Raw genomic sequence first — 20,706 nt, 5'->3', positions numbered from 1 at the left:
ATACCTAATTATGTCTTAGACCCTAAATCTCTTAGCACCGTGCCTGGCACAGGTTATTAGAGGGTGGGCCTGGGTCTTGCTGAAAGGATCAGAGGCTGATGTGGTCTAGGACACAGGTCACTTTCCAAGTAACACTCAAGTGTGAGCATGAGATTGAGGGCAAGACCCAGATCAAAGGAGGGAACAGTCAGGAAAGTAGAGTAGGAAGCTAGTGAGAATAGCTCTTTAAGATGAGACTGTCCAAGGTGGGAGTGTCAGGAGCTCAAGCCTACTCGGGCTGGGCAGAGTGAAGGTTCAGGCCAGACTGGCCACCTGAAGCCCCGGCCTGTCCCCATTGTGTGGCCAGAGGGGCTTCTGCTTGCCCATGACATCTTTCTTGCTTAAATATGCCTTGGAAGCCAGGAATTGGGCAAGTGTAGGTCCTGCCTGGCTTTGACGGCAGATGGCAACGTTCAGGGTGCTTTCTAGGGGTTGGGAAGTAGCCATCCTCCCTTGGGGAGCTTTCGGATGGCCAGGATGCAGTCAAGTTCAGATTGGAGGGGCTTCCGAGTCTGCGGGTCCGAGGAGGAAGGGGCAGTAGTGACGGCGGGAGAGCGTGTGGGAGGTCTCTGTGTTGGGCGTCTGTCTGCCCGCATGCCTGCCTCTCTGTTGCTCTGAAGGAGGCAGGGGCTGGGCTTGCAGCTGCCTGGGCAGAGCGGATCCTGCGTGGGACACAGCTCTTCTCTGGTTACAGACTCACCGCTTCGCTCCCCACCCACCTCGACAGTCAGCGTGGGGCATCCGGCCAGGCTCTCCCGGGCGAGAAGATTGTGGAAGTCTCACTCTCCAGGCAGAGCAATCAGCCCTCTGGAGGGTGTTCAGGGAATGGTCTTGCAGCAAGACAACCCCTAGAGGGGCGTGGTGAGCTCAGGCTGGGTGTGAGCTGGGCGATGATACATCCGAGGAGCCTGCATCTGAGGCTATATGGTGGTGGTGGTGGGGTAGCAGAGCTCAGGCGTCACCCAGCCCTAGGCTGGCCTCCAGCAGGTGAGCCAGGGGGCAGACTCTGGCCCTGAGCGTGGGGGCACATGATTCCCAGGGGCAGACAAGATATAGGGAGAAGAGGCAGGGAGTTTCAGCAAGTTTCCAGACCAAGGGGATGCTGCAGAGACCCAGAGGAGGAAGGGAGATGACAGAAGAAGGACAAATGGGCAAGGGGTTGCCAGTCTCCAGAGTGGGAGGAAATTGAAGTCTGAGGGTCTCGGGGTTTTACCTCCCATGGCGTGGTTGGCACTGCAGCTGCTGGGGTAGTAGAGGAGAGTGCCCAGCTGGTATCGTTTGCGGATCATCCTGCCCTGGTAGAGAGGCTGTTAGGTAGAGAGGCTGGTAGAAACATTACCGAAGATGAGGTGAATGCATCCTGAGGTCACGTACTAAAAACAATCAAAAAAACTTGACTTGGGGGTTTAAGGTCTAGATTCAGCTTTCAGCTCTGCTGTGAGCTTGCGGAGAGCCCTGGGCAAGTCCCAAGCCCTCTCTGGTTTTCAATTATTCTTCTTTTTAAAAAAACAAGGCATGGCTTAAAAAGAAAAACACAAAACTTTCAAACATTTCAAGCAGTGGGACCACTAGTTCTATTCTTAACTGAGTGAAGGGGGTAGAATGGGTGGGGTGGGGATGCTGGGCTCTGCTCACCTTCCTTCTCATTACAGGACACATTTAGGACCCAGTGATTGAGCCTGTTTCCACCACTGTGCTTATAAATGCTTGCCCTAGATTTTTAAAATTATATATATTTTAAGTCAACTTTTACTGAGCACTTGATATGCGCTTGGCACATTCTAAACATTTCACAAATATTAATTCATTTACTTCTCACAACAACCCTAGGAATGAGACGGGGATACTGAGGCACAGAGAGGTGAAGTGACCATCACAAGGTCACACAGTTAGTGAGTGGCCCAGCCAGGATTCCAGCCCAGGCATCAGGGTTTCAGGTTTTCCCATTCTTCCCTGCGATCCATAGATGCTGGTGGAAAGAGGTGGCTTATTCTGCTGGGTGTAAGGCCACCAGTGTGTGACTCAGGGAATGTGACTGCATGCTGGGGCCCCAGACAGACAGCCTCTGGAGAACAGGGGCATGGATCTGGAAGAGCTGGGAGAGGCTGGATCCTGCCTGCTGCCCTTTCCATTTTTCAGCTGGGACTGCCGAGGCCCCGGGGTGTCAAAGGCGGGTTTTGTAATGGCAGCGATGCACAGGTTGGCACCTAGGAAATTGAATGCAGGAGTTTCTCCGCCAGGCACACACTCTAACCACCAAATTTATTTAAGCAGATAAAATGCAGGGGGTGTAATGTCAGATTAATGGATAAATAACCGTTCTGGTTTTTGGCAGGATGGCAGGGAGCGGCAGTGAGAAGCCTCATTATGTGCCTCTCTGCCTCGAAGAACAAGCCTCGCGCTGCAACCCCAGCACCCGGGCCCGCGAACAGAGCATTAAATTGTTGGAAATGGCTTCCCTTCACTCGCAGAACAAAGATGTTTTCTCCAGAATAAATTGACTCCCTCTCTGCGCGCTGAGTCCCGGTTTCCCACAAATGCAGCCTATGCTCCCGCTCAGCTCACTGCGGGAGGGAGGGAGCCATGGGCCTGGGAACGGGGCTCATGGGGGGATTCCTGCTGGGGTGAGGGCACTATCCCCTGGGGGTTCCTGGCTCTTGGGCTGTCTCTTGCCAGGTCTCTGTGGCTTTGGGGGAAAGGAGCCAATCTGCAGTTGTGTGGACAGTGCAGGAGTCTGGAGGAAAGGGGTTAGGATTAGAGCTCATAGAGAGGCAGTGTGTGTGGTGGTCATGGCTTTGTGTTTGATGTCCCTGAGTTTGGATGTTGCTCACCAGCTGTGCAGTCTTTGCATGTATGTGTGCTTAGTCACTCAGCTGTGCCCGGTTCTTTGTGACCCTACGGATAGGAAGTAGCCTGCCAGGCTCCTCTATCCATGGGATTATCCAGGCAAGAATCCTGGAGTAGATTGCCATTTCCTCCTTCAGGGAGGGGTTCTTCCCAACCCAGGGGATTGTCCCAACTCTGTGATCGAACCCATGTTTTGGGCATTGCAGGTGGATTCTTTACCACGGGGCCACCTTCAGTCTTTAGGCAAGTTATTTAACCTCTCTGAGCTCAGTTGTTATCAGGGAAATGGGGATAATAGCCCCTTCTACGAGAGATAACACACTATGAATGAAGGACCTTGGACAGCGCCAGCCACAGCCAACTTTTGGGGGTGGAGCCGTGGGTGCAGTCCAGTCAAGGCTCTGCTTCCTGTTTCTACAAACTTGATCACCAAGGGAGATGGGAGGGGCGTGGGGACCTAGGAGGCTGCTGTGCTGCTGGGCCTTGACCTTGTGGTATGGATTGGGGGCCAGGCTGAAGGACCCAAGCTCCTTAGGTGACTGATGGTACAAAGCCCCCTTCTGACTCGCCACAGTCTGCCCAGTGCATCGCAGGCTCCTGCCTGAGTGGGACCAGAATCTCAGGGGAGACTTGGCTTTGCCTTGGGGTGAATGTAAAGACAGACGTTTTGAGCTGCTGCCCTGGCTTCCCTGGGCTTGTAGGAACAGGGTTCAGGAGGCTGCTCAGGGGAGATTAACTGCTTTCTGCTTTAGAAGAGCCCTTTTCTCCCTCTCTCTCCTCCTTTTAGAGGCCACATGGGGGCAGTGGAAGGGGCACAGGCTTTGAGGCCAAGACTCACTACTGTTCCCACTTTGCTGTGTTACTCTGGGCACATTGCTTTCCCTCTGAGCCTCAGTTTTGCCACCTTTGGACACTGGAACAGTACTTCCAAAAGTCTGGAAAACTGGTGATGAAAGGTGAAGCTCCTGGAATAGTACCAGGTGCAGAGTAGACCCTTTGGGCCGTCATGTTCTGTAACAAATATTTAAGTACCAGGCCTTGGGCTGGTCTCCAGAGATGCAGTAATGAGCAGAGCAGCCATGTTGTGACCTCTCGAAGTTGATCAGCAGCTGATCTGATGCCAGTGGCCGCCGGAATGCATATATGTCCTTATGTGCTACCTATGTGCCCCTGTCCTGGGCCTTCAAGGGTGGGAGGCCTGGGGTTCTGTTGCATCTGGCAGGATCTGGCCTTTCAGGCAGTGGGCTGCCTGTGTCTTGTTCTGCCTTTTCCCTTCTCCTTCATTCCCCGCTTGTCATCCCCATCTGCTCCACCAGAGCTTCTGTCTCACCCAGCCCAGAGGTTGAAAAAGAAAAGCTCAGAAAGTGTCCTGGTCTGGACTTGGTCCGCTAAAGCTTGTTGTAGGCCCATGGTGCATGGACCCGTGATCGTTACGGAGCATCTCCTCGCTGGTGTCCTCAAGCACTCGGTCCCAGGTGAGCAGAGTAGAAGTCTCTGTCCTCATGGAGCTTTCTATCTTCTGAGAAAACAATTATGGAGCCCTTTCGGGCTTTTCTCTTAGCTCAATCAGTAAATCATCTGCCTGCAATGCAGGAGACCCGGGGTCAGGAAGATCCCCTGGAGAAGGAAACGGCAACCCACTCTATTATTCTTGCCTGGAGAATCCCACGGACAGAGGAGCCTGGCGGGAAGAGTCGGACACGACTCAGCGTTGTCAGACACGACTTAAACCACCAACGCCATCCCCAGTGTCAGTTTCACTGCCAGTGCTTTCCACATCTAATCTTCACCATGGAATGGACAGCCTGTGGCCAGCACTGAGCCCTACCCCCTTCCCAGGCAACCAGATTCTGTGTGGCCTCCCTCTCTCCTAGAGTCCTGCAAGGCCTGCCCAGATAGAGCTCTAGGCTCAGACAGGGAGGATTGGAACTTGACTTGGTCCTGTTAGGTTGCAAGTTACATAACCTGCCTGAGTTTTCCTCATGCACAAAATAGGGATACTGCCCGCATCACCTCCTGGGGTGTGAGGAGGAAGCCACCAGGCACAGTGCTCTCCTGAGGCTTGACAACCTGGCTGGGTGTTTTGTTCTCTGGGAAGTGGGCTCTGAGGTCCCATGCTGTGTCCCAGGGTGGGGGCCACGCCCTCTGCAGTCCCAGCCCTGGCCTCTCCCCTGGTTTTGGAAATGTGTGTTTGGGATGGAGCAGGCTCCCTAGGCAGCATTCCATCTCCCACATGCTGGGTCTTTGTTTAGCTCCAAATTAAAGTGAAAGCAGAAAACAAAACATTTCCTGCCTCTGGAGTGAAGGAACTGTCTGTCTTGTCAGCTCCTGAGCCGCCAGTGAGCCCAAGCCCATATTGTGGAGTCTGGCAGTGGGGGCCTCTCCTGGGAGGCTCCTTCCATCACTGTCCACGTCTGTTATCATGGTTATCACACTCTTGAGCAGACTTGGGGAAAGCAACGCTGACCAGATTTTCTGTGTTTTGGAGGTGTAGCTCTTACCTTTACTCGCTCACTTATTCTACTGGTCTAGCTGCTTCCAGCCCTCCCTGGCTCCCACCTTGAGCCTTCTGCCACGTCAGTTGGCATTCATGTAGTTCATTCCAGTGTGTCTGTCTGTGTTCCCACTGAGCCTGTGAACTCTTGAACACTTGGCTGGGCTGCAGGCAGCAGTGCGCTGCAAGGACCATCGAAGAAGGTCTAAGGAGGAGAGCAATGGGGAACCTAATGGGGGGTACAAGCCTCAGAGGCATGTGAAAAAGTGGAAGTGAAAGTGTTAGTTGCCCAGTTGTGTCTGATTCTGTAAGCTCATGGACTGTATAGCCCGCCAGGCTCCTCTGTCCATGGAATTCTCCAGGCAAGAATACTGGAGTGGGTTTCCATTCACTTCTCCAGGGGTCCTTCCCGACCCAGGGATCAAACCCAGGTCTCCGGCATTGCAGGCGGATTCTTTACCAACTGAGCCGCTAGGGAAGCCCTCAGTGGCATGTACTGGCTTTTAAATCTAGCTCTGTCACTTGCTGTGTGACCTTGGGAAAGTTATGTAACTTCTCTGAGCCTCACTTCTCTCATTTCTAAAATGAGGGTGACGGTGGTACCCGTTACTGTAGGGGCTGTCCTAAGGATTATCACAAAGTAGTATCAGCAGTGTGTAGCTTAGTGCCTTAGCATCGGCACATAGTCAGTGCTTAGAACTGCTGTCTCTAAAGTGACAGGAAGCCATGTGGGCGCTGCTGAATTTCCCTGGTGAAGGCAGAGCAGAGAACAAAGCCTGGGAAAAGAAGGGTGATCGTTGCCCAAATGACTGTTCCACAGGGTTCCCATGGATGCGGGCAGTCTCCATGGGCTGGGGTAGGGAACAGACTCATGACTATCTTAGGACCAGGTGGGAATTAAGTCATACTAACCAAACTTATGAGTGGTTGACTTTTGGCTGAATACATGTCAGTGTTTAAGTTTACAGGCAGAAACCACTGCCTGGAATCTCACAGGCTCCTCCAGTGAGAAATCCTGGCAAGGAGTCCAATTTCAGCCAGTTGCTCCGTGAGCCAGGCAGTTGGGAGCTTCCCAAATCTATCTCCACCAGGCGACCCTCCTGGGTGTGTCTCAGGAGAGTCTTGATCACCATTTGGAGCCTGCAGGAAAACAACAGAATGGGAAAGACTAGAGATCTCTTCAAGAAAATTAGAGATACCAAGGGAACATCTCATGCAAAGATGGGCTAAATAAAGGACAGAAACGGTAGGGACCTAACAGAAGCAGAAGATATTAAGAAGAGGTGGCAAGAATACACAGAAGAACTGTACAAAAAAGATCTTCATGACTCAGATAATCACGATGGTATGATCACTCACCTAGAGCCAGACATCCTGGAATGTGAAGTCAAGTGGGCCTTAGAAAGCATCACTACGAACAAAGCTAGTGGAGGTGATGGAATTCCAGTTGAGCTATTTCAGATCCTGAAAGATGATGCTGTGAAAGTGCCGCAGTCAATATGTCAGAAAATTTGGAAAACTCAGCAGTGGCCACAGGACTGGAAAAGGTCAGTTTTCACTCCAATCCCAAAGAAAGGCAATGCCAAAGAATGCTCAAACTACCGCATGATTGCACTCATCTCACACACTAGTAAAGTAATGCTCAAAATTCTCCAAGCCAGGCTTCAGCAGTACGTGAACCGTGAACTTCTAGATGTTCAAGCTGGTTTAGAAAAGGCAGAGGAACCAGAGATCAAACTGCCAGCATTTGCTGGATCATCAAAAAAGCAAGAGCGTTCCAGAAAAACATCTATTTCTGTTTTATTGACTATGCCAAAGCCTTCGACTGTGTGGATCACAATAAACTGTGGAAAATTCTGAAAGAGATGAGAATACCAGACCACCTGACCTGCCTCTTGAGAAACCTGTGTGCAGGTCAGGAAGCAACAGTTAGAACTGGACATGGAACAACAGACTGGTTCCAAATAGGAAAAGGAGTACGTCAAGGCTGCATATTGTCACCCTGCTTATTTAACTTATATGCAGAGTACATCATGAGAAACACTGGGCTGGAAGAAGCACAAGCTGGGATCAAGATTTCCGGGAGAAATATCAATAACCTCAGATATGCAGATGACACTACCCTTATGGCAGAAAGTGAAGAGGAACTAAAAAGCCTCTTGATGAAAGTGAAAGAGGAGAGTGAAAAAGTTGACTTAAAGCTCAACATTCAGAAAACTAAGATCATGGCATCTGGTCCCATCACTTCATGGGAAATAGATGGGGAAACAGTAGAAACAGTGTCAGACTTTATTTTTTTGGGCTCCAAAATCACTGTGGATGGTGACTGCAGCCATGAAATTAAAAGACGCTTACTCCTTGGAAGGAAAGTTATGACCAACCTAGATAGCATATTAAAAAGCAAAGACATTACTTTGCCAACAAAGGTCCATCTAGTCAAGGCTATGGTTTTTCCAGTGGTCATGTATGGATGTGAGAGTTGGACTGTGAAGAAAGCTGAGAGCCGAAAAATTGATGCTTTTGAACTGTGGTGTTGGAGAAGGCTCTTGAGAGTCCCTTGGACTGCAAGGATATCCAGCCAGTCCATCCTAAAGGAGATCAGTCCGGGGTGTTCATTGGAAGGACTGATGCCGAAGCTGAAACTCCAATACTTTTGCCACCTCATGGGAAGAGTTGACTCACTGGAAAAGACCCTGATGCTGGGAGGGATTGACGGCAGGAGGAAAAGGGGACGACAGATGATGAGATGACTGGATGGCATCACCAACTCAATGGACATGAGTTTGAGTAAACTCTGGGAGTTTGTGATGGACAGGGAGGCCTGGCATGCTGTGATTCATGGGGTCGCAAAGAGTTGGACACGCCTGAGTGACTGAACTGAGCTGAACTGTGGAAAGAGGTCAGGGCATGGCCTCTTGCTGGCTTCCCTGCTCCTTGCACTTTCCTTACTGGCCTCTCGACATCCTCTCCTTTTTCTTATGTTTGCCGTCTTGTTTCCTCTCTTCTCGTCCCCTGCTCCAGATGTGCACTATTAGTGCTGCAATTCCAGCTGGACTCCACGCTTTAAGTGTGTTTGAAAATAATCAACCATTTTTCTGATCTGAACCTTTTGGATTTTTTTCTTTCATGTTGGTGGTGCCCAAGTTTCCCCTTGTTCTTCTTTTACATTAATATTCTTTGTGTATAATTTTATATATAATTATAGATTTATATAGTTTTCATATTCTTTCAGAGAAGGCATGGCCACCCACTCCAGTACTCTTGCCTGGAAAATCCCATGGACGGAGGAGCCTGGTAGGCTGCAGTCCATGGGGTCGCAAAGAGTTGCACACGACTGAGCGACTTCACTTTCACTTTTCACTTTCACGAATTGGAGAAGGAAATGGCAGCCCACTCCAGTGTTCTTGCTTGGAGAATCCCAACCTGGTGGGCAGCTGTCTATGGGGTTGCACAGAGTTGGACAGACTGAAGCAACTTAGCAGCAGCAGCAGCATATTCTTTAATGATTCAGAGACATTTTGTTTTACGCATGCAAATAGTTTACAGACACAGATGAGGAAGGATGGGCACCAGACTGTCCTTGGTGAACAGGGGCTGAATCAGATTTATGGGAGGAGAGAAGAAGATTGCAGAGGTATGGGACCAGCTAGTCCTGTCTTTGCGTGAGTGCTAAGTTGCTTCAGTCATGTCTGACTCTTTGCGACCCTAAGTACTGTAGCCTGCCAGGCTCCTCTGTCCATGGGATTCTCCAGGCAAGAATACTGGAGTGGGTTGCCATGCTCTTCTCTAGGGATCTTCCCAGCCCAGGGATCAAACCTGCATTTCCTGCATTAGGAGGTGGGTTCTTGAATACTAACACCACCTGTCTTTACACATTTGGGATGAAAGATTGAGCTGACAGTTTGCAAAGAGGTCATCCTGGGCTACCTGCCCTGGGCAGGGGGCTGGGCTCCTTGAAGGAAGTGAGTCCACATTCTCTTGAGGCTTCCAGGGCACAGCTGTGGAACACGTGTGACCGACTGCCTCTTGATGGGCCAGCCCTGTCAGCACTCACATGCCTGGGACCACAAGTGGCCCTGTTCCCTTGTCAGAATATCTCGCTCTCTTTTTCTTCTAAATTGATACATGACTCAGTCACGATACTTCATATTCCTTTCAGTGAGCAAATTTTTCCTTAGACAGGTGTGTCCTTTTGATTTTTAATCTCAGTTCTCCGTTCAGTTCTGGGAAGTCTTTTGGTGGCCTTGTGAAGGAGCCATGATCTGTCTCTTACATCTTCTTTGGGAACCAGGGCCCTTGCTGTAGAGTTCTTCCAGCATTTTCCATTTGTCATCTTTCCTACTCATTTACTCTGTGTCCTGGATATGTGTGGTATATCTTGTTAGAAATTTCCACAGTGGGAGGATTTATGGGTGGCTCTGATGATGTCACTCCTGGTCATGTGACTTGCTTGGGCCAATGAAGTAGGAACGATTGTGACATAAGCCTCTTTCGCATAGAAGCTCTAAGAGCCGCCATATGATTCTGGCACGTCTGTTATTCTCTGTGCCGTGAGAAATGGGGGTTGCTCCCTTGGCCTGGATCACGATGCCACAAAGAAGAGCTGCAGTCAACTTGCAATACACACGTAGTATGAGAGGAAAATAACCTTTTGTCCACTTAAGCCATTGAGAGTTTTGGGATCGTCTGTTACGACAGTGTATCTTAGCTTAAACTGATTAATACAATACTGATTGGTACTAAGATTTCTCCAATGTGTTTTTTGTTTTACTGGTACAATTTTTTGGCAGTACCATTTCTGGTTTTTACTGTTTCCAACAGTGAGTTTATTAGAATCATAGAGATATTACTTTTGTTTTGAGCTCTATTATTCAATCGATGAAATGTATTTTTTTTTTTCCCCTTTGAAAACAACTGGTAGCGTTTTTCTAAAATCTTCTTGTGCTCCATGTGTGAGTCTATTTTAGGGTTGGCCATGCCTCTGAAATTGTACTTTTCTTTTTTTAAAATTGGATCAGAGATTTTATTTTTTACCTGTTTACTCATCCTTGTGTTTTCTCTGTTGTTCCTTCCTGTTTTGCTGAGAGATTTAGCAGAGTCTTTTGGGTAGAAAGCTGGCTTGTAAGGCTGGAGGGGGACACCTACCCCAGCACCCTGGCTGCTGGCAGGAAGCATGTGTTTTGAGGCCGGGGTCCGATTTTGCTCATGGGTGTTAGTGCTGCTGATGTTCTTTTTTCAGTGATTGCAGACAGTTTTAATTGGATCAGGGAGAGAAGGTCCTTGGCACTGCTCCCTTGTCCTTTATCTTCCAGGAGATAATCCCTTTAGCTGTCTGGAGCCGGCTCTCATGTCACCTTCTCACTTGGCCTTCCTCTCCCAGGCTCTCTGGTCCCCTCAGCAGCATGGTCTGTGGTGGGTCTCTGTGTCCTGCGCCCCTGGCCTGGCTGTCCCCTTCCAAGCCTCCTCCACAGTACTTCCCTGTCCCTTCACAGCCCAGGATGGAACTGAGCTCTCCGTTGACAACTGGCCTGTTCTCCCCTTATCCTGCATGTCATCCTGTTCATTCACCCATCATCGTAGTGACAGCCATGTTAGTCTGTTGACTCAGATTCATCCTGAAGGTGGTCGCACCCAAGTCTTTCCTCCATAAGCTCCTCACTGAGTCTTCACCTCTTCTTGTGCCTTTGGCTTTCTAAACCTCCCGCACTCCATCTCTCTCTGTTTTGTGAGTATGGCCCATTGTTCCATGTAGCTTCCAAGTATTTGGGTCCCAAACACTTCCATTCTGTGTGCTAATTATCTCTTCCGTGAGATCAGGAGCAATCAATGCCCACTGCCAAATCACTTATAAAAATGTTGAGCAGACAGGTCTCAGGACAGAGGCCTTAGGTGTACCATGGAGACACTTTGCTGGTTCTTGTGAATCATCCTACTTTGGACCTGGTTAGTTTGATCTCTGAGTCCACCTAATCGTACTGGCACTCAGCCCACCTCAGAGGACTGTTCAATACTTTGCTGAAATCCAACCCTACATCAAAACCTAAGGGTATAGATTCTCCAGGTGAGGTCAGTGTTGGGCAAGAAACAGACCACACATTCCCAGGGGTCATTGAGCGGAGCTGAATGAAGAGGAACCAAACAGGGACAGTGAAGCAACGAGGAGCTAGCAGGAAGCTGCACCATCCCTGGGCCTGAAGGGTCAGGGTCAGGGTCAGGGTCAGTATTACTGAGTCCTGAGGGAAGGATTCAGCAGTCAGAGAGGGGCTGCCCGTTGGAGCTGTGTCCCAGGTGTGGGAGCACAGCCACTGCAAATCCAGGCCCAGCTCAATCCTCTGATCACCTGATGATGCCTTCTAGTATGTAAAGCCAAGTAGAAACCAGGAAGCAAGGAAGCCCAGGAGTGGAGCCCCCGGATGCCAGCCTCGCGGGGCACTCAGCAGGGTGGATTGGGAGGTGCAAGAAGAATAAGTGGCTCACCAGGTCAGCCTGTGACTGTGTGCACTTCTACGACAGTGCGCTTAACTTCTGCCTGGTGCTGCACGCAGTTACTTATTGATGTCCCAAACAACCTTCTGAATTAAATATTTGTTTGGGGGCAGACCCTCCAGGAATGCGGATGGGGCTTGTCTGTCTCTGTCATCACTCATGGGCTCTCTTGCCAGCAAGGTGAATTTATTACAATCATGGGAATGTGATGGCACTTACATAGTCTGGCAAATTAAATATCTGTGGGATCTAGCTGGGCCATGTCCTGGTGGGAGCAGAGCCCCTGCTCTGGCCAGACATGGTGGCCTCAAGACTGCTGAGATGGGGAAGAACAGCTGGCAGAGCCCCCAGGTGTGGGAGGGGCTGGATGGGAGGCCATGGAGTTGTCCCTCTCCCCAGGACTATTCTAAGCAAGACATATAGATGCAATTCACACTGACAGACCTGTGGGCTAGGAGAGCTGTGTCATCTTCTGAAGAGCTGGATGGTGTCTGTTACATGCCTGCTTTTGAAGGAAAGGCAAAGGCGAGTTGTGATCTGAATAATCCTGGTTTCCTCTCTGGGAGCTCTGGTTGCTAACTGCCCTGTGCATCCATGGGAAGGTGATGTGGAGGATATAAGAAGCTGAGATGACGTATGTGCTGGGGTGGGCAGCCAAGGTGAGGCCCTCGGACCCCTCTTGTCTGTCCACCTGCTGACCCAGCCTAGCACAGGTGAGTGGACACGGCCAGTCTCTCCAGCTGTGATATCCAGGGCCTCTGCCTGGCAGGACCAAGCTGAACTCTTATAGGCACAATGCCGAGGCTACCCCAGGATTCTTAGGGGGCAGTCAGGGACCCCTCTGAGGCCCAAGGCTGGCACTGTGCAAGATAGCTGGTGATGGCGGGAGAAGCAGGACCTCCTGAGCTGGGGTGCTCAGAGCCCAGCCAGGTATGCACACGGGCTGTAAGCGAGCTCAGCCAAGGCATCCCAAGTGTGCAAAGGCCAGGGAAGGTGCTCCTGAAGTGATCAGTGACCTAGGCCCTGAGGTATGGAGACATTTTATTGTAATTATTAATTTTAAAGTGTTGTGAATTCCCTGGTGGCCCAGTGGTTAGGATTTGGTATCTGTCACGGCTGGGCCTGGGTTCAGTTCCTGGTTGGGGATCTAAGATCTTGCAAGCTGCAGGGCATGGCTAAAAAAAAAAAAAAAAATTACAAAGGCAGTATAATTATGTGACAGAATCTTTGAAAAAGAAAGGAAAGAAAAAAAAGCTACCTTTACCACACTCCCTAACCCAACCAGGGTTGCATTTTGGCTTGTTGCCTTCCAGGTCTTTCTCAAATAACTGATTCCCCAGGGAGTGGAGGAGAGGGGTCACAGTGGGCTGACACGCAGGTGAATGGAGGACAGCCGGAGTAGAGAGAGAGCTTGGTTCCCAAGGGTAGGCCTGGCCCGGGGCTTTGGGGCCAGATTCATGCAGGGTTTATCCACAGTGGAGTCCCACGTGGCTCCTCCCAGAAGCTGGTCCTCAACTGGGCTTCCTGTGTCCTTGAGAGGCTCCCCTGTCATCACAGGTGGCTGTCAGTGAGGTCATGAGTGGCACCTAGCCAGGTATGGCCAGAATGGGTCTCTCTGCAGCCCAGGGATCCCTGGCTGGGGTGCTGTAGCAGGCATGGCCCTGGCCAGGTCTGCTGCCAGGAACTCTGGTCCCCCAGACATTTTTGTGGCCGATAAGGGGCCTGTTGGACATCAGGCAAGTGATGGCCAGTCTCAGGTGGTGGGTACCTCTGCCCGCGGCCCAGCTGGGGCCTTGTTGGGCCTTCTTTGCCCTTCCAGAGAAGCAGATGGGACCAGATGCATGTTACAGTTATTTGGGAACTTGTAAAATCGGTGGCACCAGGGCCCTCTGATCTGTGGGTGCAACCTGTCTATCAGGGTTTTTGCAAGCTCCCAAGGTGATTCTAAAAAACAGCCACTGTGGTTCCCAAATTTCATGTGCATCACAATCAACTGAAAATCTTGCTTAAAAAAACATGAATTGCAGGGCCCCGCTTCAAAATTTTCTGATTCATTGGGTTTGGGTGGGGCCCATGGTTTATAACAAATTCAATTCTGAGAAGTTTCTAAGGGGTGCTGATGCTGTTGGTCTGGAGACTGCACTCTGAGAACCACTAGATTAGAGGAGAATGACTGGGGAAATTTCTGGTACTTGCATTTGGTGAGGGCAGGTGTTGGCTGCTTCACAGAGATGGTGAGAGAAGATGTTTGTCAAAGATGGTGAGGGAAGAGGCTGGCTGTCACGGGTGTGGAAGGCAAGTGCTGGCTTCTACCCAGTGGTAAGGAAAGGTATTTGCTGTCACACCCACAGGTGGTCCAGGAAGGTGGTGGCTGTCACAGGTTGGGGAGGAGGGTGTTTGGCCGGTATCAGGTAATGAGGAAAGCTCTCGGCTGTGGATGTAGGAGGCGAAGGAAGGTGCTGGCTGTGACAGGTGGTAAAGGAACATGTCCGTGTCAGTGAGTGAGGAGGAAAGCTGGTGGGTTTGTGCAGAGCTGGTGAGGGAAGTGCTGCTTGTTGCAGGTGGAGACGGAAGGTGTTGGGCCCCCAGGTGGTGAGGAGAGCTGTTGGCATCAGGCACATGAGAGAGGGAGGTGTTGTCAGCTCTCGGTGGAGAGGGAGGTGCTGGCCCTTCTGGTTGGCTGATGGGGCACCAGCCCCGCTTTCCACTGAGGCTGAAGCGGCCTCCACCTCTTAGGTTCCCTTGTGTGTCCTCCCATTTCTTCTTTCCCAGGCCCTCGGACCTGGCCTGTCTGCCCCTGCATGCTACAGGGGCCATATGGAGCTCAAAGAAAGTGAAAGTGTTGGTCGTTCAGTTGTGTCCAACTCTTTGCAACCCTATGGATATAGCAGCCCGCCAGGCTCCTCTGTCCATGGGATTCTCTGAGCAGGAATACTGGAGTTGGTTGCTGTTCCTTTCTCCAGGGGATCTTCCAACCCAGGGATTGAACCTGGGTCTTCTGCATTGTGGGAAGATTCTTTACAGTCTGAGCCACCTGGGAAGCCTACTCTAGTGGACTCCAAGACTTCCCTTCGGATGGGTGCATTTCTTGTCCTTGGAGGGAGGGGTGTGAAGGTTGGGCGGGAAATGACAGTGTGTGGGGGGCTCTGTGGTGGGGACATGCATTGCATGAGAGCACTCTGGCCATAAATAATGCATTCTCCACCAAAGGATGGCCCCAGGAAGCTTGACTTCCCAGCACACATTCAGGAGGCACATTTCAATGCAGAATCCACAGGAAGAGTACGTCCTTATCTGTCTTTTATCATTATTTTCCAATCGAGAATCACAGCAGCCTATGTCCTAGGGCTCCAGCCTGGAGCCTGTGGGGAAAACAGTTTTCCCAAGAGCAGGCTGCCAAGATGCAAGATCTGGAGCCCAGACTTAGGAGATGGCAACCTGTAGCTGAGCCGCTCGTTCTTGAGGGAAAAGACAAAGCTGTCAGCCTGGTTGAGTCTGATGTCCCTTGTTTCTATAGCTACAGTAAATGTAATTACCAAAGAGTAACCCTTTGCGGATTTCATTGTAACCTCAGATAGCTAATGACATTTACTGGGTTTCTAGCAATCTGGGACAAAATGCTCATTTTGAATTTAACATGAGTAATGCCATTTTCCATCTTAGTTAAGTACTTTGTGTCATAAAAGAGTTATCTGTACAGAGCCCCCGGTCCTGTCAGTAAACATATTACAAATATTATCACCACTTATTTTCTGGATGAAAGATGTGGTGAAGGCCCAGAGAAACAGTCCTCCTTTACATTTATGACTCTGCTTGAAGACTCAGGAAATTCAGCATGAAATCATCATGTAGGTAATTCAGACTGTGCACCAATATTTCACACGTAGCCAGAGGCCCCCTGGAAATGGTAATGTTATCTCAGGGAGCACAAACTATGTAAATACATCCTTCCACCGCCCAGCCACAGTAGGTGTCAGATGGTGTCACTTGGCTACCAACACAGATGACGGATGCTGAGCATCTTTGGTTTAGGATAATGGAAGTCACCGACTGCAGCTTGTTGCAGGGTGGAGGCGGGGGGGCAGACATGTTTCCTCACTGTTCCTGGAGACATAAAGAATTTGCACACCAAATTAGAGTCAGTGCCAAACCACATATTTGTTTGTTCATCCATTTATTCATGCAGCTTGTGGGTCTATTCTCCCAGCCCATCAATAATCCTGTGTGGGCAGTGTGCTGGGGACTCTGGTGGAGGGGTACCAGCAGTGCTGGGATTGGAGGAAACATGGTGGGGGTGGCATGAGAACGGCCCAGCAAGGGGGTGGTCTAGGCAAGTCCTCGGGGAAGAGACCATCCAGCAAGGTCTGAGTGGAGGTGATGCCTTTGGGCAGCCTGAGGCCGAAGGAAGATACTCCAGGCTGGGCGTCATAGTGAAGCTCTTCTCCGCCAGTCCAGTGTCTCTGGCTAGACGGAAGACTGGCATCTCTCTGCTTCCCCTTGGACTCATCACTACTGCAGAGGCCTGTGGAAGGGAGGGAAAAGTTACTGTGGGCCTGGGGGTCAGCTGGACCTGGGTTCTGGACCTGGTGTGCATGTATGCTAAGTCACTTCGGTCATGTCTGACTCTGTGTGACCCTATGGACTGTATGGGACTCTCCAGGCAAGAATACTGGAGTGGGTGGCCATGCCCTCCTCCAGGGCATCTTCCTGACCCAGGGATTGAACCCATGTCTCTTATGTCTCCTGCCTTGGCAGGCAGGTTCTTAACCACTAGCGCCTCCTGGGAAGCCCTCTCTGCACCTGGCATTGCCACTCAACAGCAGGGTCACTTCAGGTAAGGTCAGAGCCTCACGTTTCCCTAGGTAGAAAATGAAGACACCCATACCTACCTACTAGAGCAGTGGTGAAGATATCATGAAACAACTTACCCAGATGCAGGTGCTGCTTTATTCAGGTCTTGCTCAAGGCACCTCGTTTAGGTAATGAGCCACCCATCAGGATATTCCCCTAGGAAGTCTGTGCTCACAGAGCTTCCCAGAACAGCCCTTGGCCCAGCTGGACCCGAGAGTGGCTGCCGCAGGTGTCTGGCCCTGAGCTGCCTCCTGGCCACACAGGTGTGTGCGAGGCATCTACGTCTGCTCTAGGTGTCCGTATCTCTGACCCCCGGTGATACCTTGAGTGACCGGAGAGGCAGCTGGGTAATTGAGGGCCGTTTCACTCCAGCCGCTGTCTCATCCTGGCTCTGACTCTTATAGGCTGTGATTGGTGACAGATTCCGAAGTGTGAGCTCTTTGGAGGAGGGACTCTGTGTTGCCTTTCCTGGCAATGGACTGAGTAGATTCAGGTGGTAATGCCTACTGCTGACTCAAAAACCTGCGGGTCACTCCATCTGGGCCTTGACATTCTGGGGAGCTGAGCAGAAGGGTACAAATTGAGGATTTTTCAGGAACAGCTGGGTGGTGGCCCTGCAAGGCTTGGGCACCAGCTCCTGGCAGAGACGGGGGGCCTGTGAGCATGGGTGCAGGGATTGGCTGTAGCCGTGAGACTGTTTAATTTGGTGTTAAGTTTGTCTTATTGTATATAAAAATACACACAATTTTTAAGGGTTCTTTTTTTTGAAGTATGGTTGATTTACAATATTATGTTACCTTCAGGTGTACAACATAGTGATTCAATATTTTTATAGATTATACTCCATTTAAAGTTATTATAAAATATTGGCTATCTTCCCTGTGCTGTACAGTATATCCTTGTAGCTTATTTATTTTATTCATAGTGGTTTGTGCCTCTTAATCCTCTGCTCCTACGTTGGTCTTCTCCCTTCCCCTCTCCCCACTGGTAATCACTAGTTTGTTCTCTGTATCTGTGAAATACACACAATTTTAAAATGCTTCTGGGACGAGACTGCTGAGTGTCCTAATGGGGACCTGAGATGCAGCACGCTTGCATGAGGAGCTGGCTCTGTAGAGCAAATCGGAGGCTTGGCACTCTGCTGCTCACCGAGGGAGTTTTCCTGTGCCCAAAAGACATTCCAGTGCGCAGGCCTCCCCACACCACTCTTCTTCCAGAAGGCTGAGCAGTGAGAATGTAACCGTGGAAATAAGGGGACTGCTCAAAGGCAGCAGGAGGGGAAATGCCGAGGGGATGCTGGTGAGGTTACATCATCCCCGCTTTGCCTCTGAGTGGGGCTGCCCTGAATGCCCTGCGCAGAGGGAAATGTGTCATATTCCCAGTCTGGCGGAGCCTCTTCTGCATGGAGCAAGTCTTGGTCCCTGGAGACAGTAGCCATACTGGCTCCTGCCTTTGCATCTTCTTCATGTGGCATTCCTGTGGGACCTCTTCACTCATTCACTTATCAGTCCCTGATGAAACCATCTGTGAGCCCTGTCCAGTAAATGAGGACTGGAAGGATCTATGGTGGGGGAGACAGACATAAAAGTGAGCACGTATAAGAGGAACTGGGGGCCCAGTAGTTTGGTGGAAGTTGGAGACTTTCTCAAGGAACAGACACCCGGGCTGACATTAATTCTGAAGATTAAAGAAGGCATTAGCTCTGCAAAGCAGTGAGTTGAGGGAAAGGAGTTCCAAGCAGGGGGGACTGCCTGGGCTAAAGCACTGAGGCTTGGAATAGCTCTCTCCTCTTGGTGGGGTGAGGGATTGATCGGTGTTCAGGTAGGTTTGTCTGAGGTCAGAGACTGGGTTGGGGGGCATATATGGGGAGGAGGAGCCGATTCAACTGCAGTGCGGGCCTTGAAGGTAGGGCCCTGCAGTGGTGACTGCAGCTGGCCCTTGGTGGCCAAAGGAGTTGGACCCTCTTCTGCCTTCCAGTCGCAACCCCAGTGCACAGGTCCTGCTGTCAGGAAGGGACACCCTGAGAACTCCCACCTCCTAAAGAATAGGGGAAGCCTTAGTATGGGATCTTCTCTCCATCTGATGGTATCATAGTGGTCAGAAGAGTGAGGTATTTAAGGGCAGACTTCCCAGGTGGCCCTAGGGGTACGGAAGATGCCTGCCAATGCAGGAGACAAAAGAGATGTGGGTTTGGTCCCTGGGTTGGGAAGATCCTCTGGAAGAGGGCATGGCAAACCATTCTAGTGTTTTTGCCTGGAGAATCCTATGGCCAGAGGAGCCGGGTGGGCTATAGTCCATGAGGTTGCAAAGAGTTGGACATGACTGAAGCAACTTAGCACTCAAGCACTAGTTGCCTGGGGGCTCTTGTGGGCTGCATTGCCCCAAAGTAAGTGCAGGTGTCAGGGAGACCAGAGTTTTCTCCTGGGAAAGTGAGGGTGGTTATGGCTCCATTTCCCCCATGCCTGCAAAGTGCCTGGTCCTGTGAGCTGATGTGCTTTCTCTGGCTCCTTCAATCCTGATGAAACTGAAAGGTGGAGATTGTCACACCCAGAGACAATCTGACTGAGAAACCGACTTATCCCAGGTGATATGACCCGCACAGAAGGTAGAGATTTCTTCTAAGTCTGGTAATTCCGAACAAAGCTCGTGGATATTTTTGGTAGATTCTTGTAATATTGTTATTGTTGTTTCAGCCATTTCTGGCAGCAGCTCTCCCCTGCTTTCCTCCTCCCAGTTTGGTTCTGCAGATCTGCCTGACTGCGGCCACCTGTTCAGTGTGAGGCCTCAGTGCTTGGGCTGCCCCTAGCCTCCTAGAGTGGGGAGGGGGAGTCCAGGTGGGTGAAAGTGACCACCTCATTATATAGTGCCTTTGCATCTGAATCCACTCCTTCTGTTCTGTCTCCCTGCTTTGCTTGTGGGTTTTGGGAAAGGAGTTTAATAAGCAGAGATGAGATTCTGTACATTCTGGGGGAAGTGGGAGCACTGGGAGGGGTGGGCAGCCCACTCCATTGGTGGTGGTCCCTGGGTCCAAAGATTTATTTCTCAGGGTCTAGAAATGGGGTCCAGACTGAGGCCTGAGCCTCCTTGGCCTCCTGCTCTGCTCCAAAGGGGAGGTCCAGCTTTGTCCAAGCACGCGCCACCTCCTCCCTGGCCAGGTTAATACTGCCTGTACCTGGGCTCTGGGCCAGTGCCTGTCCACAGCCCAGCCACACCACAGCCTCCAGGGAGGGACTCAATCCATCTCTAGATTCTGTTGGCATGTAGCTGTCAGAGTGGTCAGAACCACATTCCAGGCCTGCCTGGAGGACCTGGGGACCGATAGACCCGACTACCAACTCAGGCTCGGTGTTCGGAGGGCTTGGCAGGGGGCCCACATTGGTCCTGTCAGACTCTGCCAGGCTCCCTGGAAGGTGGAGTTCTGCCCCATCCCATCTCTCCAGCTCATGGCTTGGTGCTCCCTGCGGCCTCTTGGGGCCCAGTTGGTGCTGGTCTCCGCTCTGCCTAGTGCCATTGGCTCAGTCACCTCCCTTTCTTGACCTCAGACTCCATCTCCTGCCTCTTCTTGGTTCCCCCTGCTTTGGAGAGACCCTCAAGAGGCAGGCCTAACTATCATGGCCCCTTATTGAAGCCCTTAGGGCCTCTCCTCCTGGCCTATTGCCCTTGGAGACAGTGTCCAGCCAACTCTTTGGATTTGGGGGGCTTGCTGGAGTCTCTTTTTGGTTATTGTTTGAGAGTTCATCTGTTCATCCATCTATTTGCCCATCCCTCTATTCTTACATCCTTCTCCCCATCCATCCATCTGTCCATCCACTCATCCATCCATTCACCCAACCTCCCACTTACCCACTCACTCACTCATTCACTCATCTATCCTGTCTGTCTGTCCATCTGTCCCTCTAGCTATGCAGTCATCTAGAGAAGTCTTTATTGACACCCACAGCTTCCAGGCACAATGCCAGGGACTCTAAAGTAGACGAGTCCTGTCTGTG

General features: G+C 50.9%; 1 protein-coding gene across 1 annotated transcript in view; it reads left to right on the top strand.

Moving 5' to 3' along the window:
• GRID1 (glutamate ionotropic receptor delta type subunit 1) overlaps positions 1-20,706 on the top strand; it is a 658,662-nt gene that overhangs the window by 85,557 nt on the left and 552,399 nt on the right. The gene's annotated exons all lie outside the window — the stretch shown is intronic.

Source organism: Dama dama, chromosome 15 (genome assembly GCF_033118175.1).
Source record: "Dama dama isolate Ldn47 chromosome 15, ASM3311817v1, whole genome shotgun sequence".
Lineage (NCBI taxonomy): Eukaryota > Metazoa > Chordata > Mammalia > Artiodactyla > Cervidae > Dama > Dama dama.
Note: the sequence above shows the minus strand (reverse complement) of the source record. Positions and strands in the feature narration are given on the sequence as shown.